This window comes from Myotis davidii, unplaced genomic scaffold (genome assembly GCF_000327345.1).
Source record: "Myotis davidii unplaced genomic scaffold, ASM32734v1 scaffold68, whole genome shotgun sequence".
Classification (NCBI taxonomy): Eukaryota; Metazoa; Chordata; class Mammalia; order Chiroptera; family Vespertilionidae; genus Myotis; species Myotis davidii.
In genome coordinates this window covers 2099732-2104258 of record NW_006300376.1, presented here as the reverse complement: position 1 = coordinate 2104258, position 4527 = coordinate 2099732, and positions in this window count along the sequence as shown.

The window sequence follows — 4527 nt, the reverse complement described above, 5'->3', positions numbered from 1 at the left end:
GAACTGCCTTTTAAAAAAATAAAGGGCCCATATTCTTTATTTTTATTTTTTAACTGATTTCATAGAGGAAGGGAGAGGGAGAGAGGGATAGAAACAGTAATGGTGAGAGAGAATCCCTGATCAACTGCCTCCTGCACGCCCCGCACTGGGGATTGAGCCCGCAGTCCAGGACCCTTCCAATGCTCTATCCACGAAACCAAACTGACTAGGATGAGAACTGCCCTTTTTAGGGTAAGGGGGGGAAATGAAAAAAAATTGATGAAGCAAATTTTATCTTTAGATAAGGGACTTCTGTTAAAATATATTTTCAGAATAAAGCAAAATTAGATAATTGGACCTCTAACTCCCTTCTATAATCAAATCAGTTCTTAAGTGCTAATATTCTAAAATACAAGAATCCTATTTCCTTTAACTTATATGAAAATGTCAAAGGCATAAGGAAGGAACTACAATCTTTTGTAAACAGTTAAATAGAGAAATCAGAGAGGAGGCAACCCATCATAATTTACTAGTATAATTAGATTATTCATCACACTTTATTCCCATAAGAAGAAACAACAGAATAGAGGATATAACTGCAGTTTAATTTCCTCCTTTTTAAATTATGAAAATCATTACAGTATCTGTGAGTATACAAACACTTACTGACTCTAGACCAGTGATATCCAATAAAAATATAATGTAGCCAGACCGGTTTGGCTCAATGGATAGAGCGTCGGCCTGTGGACTCGAGGGTCCCAGGTTCGATTCCGGTCAAGGGCATGTACCTTGGTTGCAGGCACATCCCCAGTAGGGAATGTGCAGGAGACAGCTGATCAATGTTTCTCTCTCATTGATGTTTCTGGCTCTCTATCCCTCTCCCTTCCTCTCTGTAAAAAAATAAAATAAAATATATTAAAAAAATATAATGTAAGCCACATGTGCAATTTAAAATTTGCTAGGAGCTACATTAAGCAAGTGAAAAAAAAGAGGTGAAATTAATCTTAATCCCATATTTTATTTATCCCAATATCAAAAATATTATTGCTAATATACTCAATATAAAATTATAAATGAAATAATTACATATTTTATACTAAGTTTTCAAAACTAGTGTGTATTTTATACTTACAGCACATCACTAGCCACATTTCAAGTACTAAACGGGTAGAGGAGCTAGTGGCTAGCCTATTGGACAGCTCTGCTCTGCACAGTGAGCTCTCTGAGGACAAGAATGGTGAAGTAAATATATAAAACAATGTTTATTGTATGGTGTTTCTTTGAAACCTTTAACTAGAATTAATGGACAAGGATTAATTAACTGAAACATTTTACTTCTGGCCACCCATACCATAATCCCCCTTTCACCATTATTTGAGGACAAAATAAAAAATAATGAGTAAACTTTAAAAGGAACCATTAACGCCCAGCCAGAGTGGCTTAGTGATTGAGCCTCAACCCATGAACCAAGAGGTCCTTGGTTTGATTCCCGGTTAGGGCACATGCCCAGGTTGTGGGCTCGATCCCCAGTAGTGGTTGTACAGGAGGCAGCCAATCAATGGTTCTCTCTCATCATTTATGTTTCTATCACTTTCTCCCTCTTCCTTCCTCTCTGAAATCAATAAAAACATATATTAAAAATTTAATAAAAAATTTAAGCTAAGTGAAAGGAGCCAGCCACAGGAAACCAAATATTGTACATTTCATTTATTTGAATTGTAGATTAGTGGTTGCCTAGGCTGGGGTGGGAACTAAAAATGGCCATGAAGGACCTTAGGGGGCATGTTTGACAATGTCCTAAAACTGATTTATGGTGATAATTATACAACTCAATAAAGTAACTAAAAATCATTAAATTTTATGGTTAAAATGGGTTAATTTTATGATGTCAAATATATCGCAATAAAGTTGTTCAAAAAGAAAAAAGGTAATGAGTATAATTTTACATTTTTTGGCTTCAAGTGTTTAAATTAACATTTAAAAAATTTATGCAGCTCTTAATGAACTTTTTGTGGTTTGTATACTACCCAACTGTAATCATACAACAAACATTTATTTAGGTTCTATTATAGGTCAGGTTCTCTGTGAAGCAATATCGATACGACGATTTTAAATAGACTGTCCTCAAGAAGCTCACAGTTCAGAAATGACTTGTATATATCCCTATATCTTTGTATATATGTGGATATAAATATATTGATAAATCAATATAGTTCCGTGGTAGGCAGACAGGCATGAGCAGAGCAAGGCCAATGGGCCAGGTACAGAAGGTCACCAGGGCAGAAAGCCTCGTGTGCCTAGCAACAGGCAAAAATGGGAAAACCAGGACCACACCTCCAGGGTCATCTTTTGTTTCCTAACATATTGCTGGGCATTTGGTTCAGACCTACACCCCCTGATCTTTCATATTGTGGGCCTTGCAGTTTGGACCCGCCCCTGATCTCCCCCCCTTTGTCACTAGCCTTGTGACAGACCCCCTTTGAGGAGGAACAAGGGGCCGAAGAGTGGCCTCATGCCACTCTCATGTGGGCCCTAGCACAACCACTCTTAAGCATTAACCCCTAGGGATAATATCTAGGTTTCAGTTGTATTTCAGCTCCAGGCCCAGAAAAGCAGCAAAACAGGGCAAGCGATGCCATGTCTGACATAAGGACCAGCTGAGATGACTAACGACCTGCCCTAGTGCCAACCAATCAGTGGAGACCATGTCCTGGAGAGCTGATGAATTGTCCATTGAGATCTTCCCCTGAAACACTCGCCTTTTGAGTAGATAAAGCCTTTAAGAGGAAGAACCCTATGTGGCTAGTATGGAACACACATATGCCTTTCATCACCATTTCCCCTAAGAACCTTTTCCTTGCCTCTCTCTTTCTCCTAAGCTCCAAGGGCCCTTCTTTTGCCTCTGTAACTTGTTTCCTGAGCCCATTTTTTTCCCTATGGCTCACTTCTTCTACCTCTGTGACTTTCTAAATAAACTTTTTTTTGTTTGTTTATAGTTTGAGTCTTGGCTCTCAATTCTTTCTTAGCCAGAACTCAAATGAAGTTGCTGAACCAAGTTCCAATCTCCAGTAACATTCTGGTGCCATTTTGCTGCCAACAGTTCTATTTCAGAATTATTCTTACAGGATATCCAATGATCAAAGATTAGTTTTGTTCATTATATCTTCCTTATTATAATGAAGACATTTTATTATTCATCATTTCTACATTTTTAATTATGCAATACACGATCATTGAAAAAAACTTAGAAAATCCAGATAACAAAGAAACAATTAGTTTATAGTCTCTTGAAATCTGCTACCATAAGTTAATCAGATAATAAATCAATAATTCTGTTTCTAAGTTAATCAGAGATTTTATTTCCTGAACATGAAATTATTACTTATTATGAACTTGGTTAAAAATGTAACAGTCCCGCCATTCATTTTCAATTGTAAAATACCGAGAAACTGGTTTGATAACCACATCCAAATCAGTATTTTCAGACAGAAGATATATAGAATTGGTATGAAATGAATGAATGCAGTCAGGGTAAATGAGATTTAGATATACGCATAGCATCAACTTACATATGTGCACTTTTTACTGAAGATTTATTTATTAAAGGAAGATAAATTCAGTGAATATTTATTTTTGATGGAATTCTTTTTTTTTTCCAGAAAGGTAAATGTATGCCAACATACCTATCCAATGACTATAAGATAGAAGTACATTAATTTTAAAAATATAGGTCTCTTATTCACTGTCACATGATCTTTTTGCTCAAATAAAGCTAGTTCAAAAACACACAGGGAAAAAAAACCTGAAGCTTGCAAGACAATGTTTGCCGGAGACAGTGGCACCGGGGCTTCTGCTCACATATAAAATGCTGTTCTGCTACTGAGATGTCTGGGGAATGTGTACTTTGAGTTGCTTTTTAAACAGTAGTAGTACATTTGTACATACCTATTCACATGACAACAAAGTGTGTTTATAAAAGTGGCTGCTTGGGAGAAACTAAGATGGCGGCAGAGATAAACACCGGGAAATTGATGCCGCTCACAACAATTGATTAATACCTCAGAAAAACAATACGGACATCATTCAGAACCACAGGAAGCCTGGCTGACTGTAAATTCTACAACTAGAAGGAAAGAAAAGCACACTGAGAGCCAGAGAAGCTGCAGAAGAGAAGCGCAGAGGTAGGGGGCTCGCGCGCGTGGAAAGGGGCTGGCACCTGAGGACGCGGCTGTCTTTTTGAATCCAGAGGGCGTCACAAGCTCCTGATGGCTCTGATCTCCGGTTCCGGGAAGTCTCTGGGGACCCAGGACTCATATGGGGAGAAACTGGACTGTCTGGCAGCGGGCGATCTTGAGGGCAGCTTTCCCTCAGAGATGCTTGCAGCCGTTACCGGGACACTGAGACGCGCGTCTCCTTAGGGCAGGGCTGAGGCCCCGCCATGGCTGCTTGCTCCGCCCGTTGATTCCCTGAGACCTCGCCCACCCAGGCTGCCGCAGAGGCTTTTGCATATGAATGCCCCGGCCATTTGCAACCTGTAATTAACCTAAC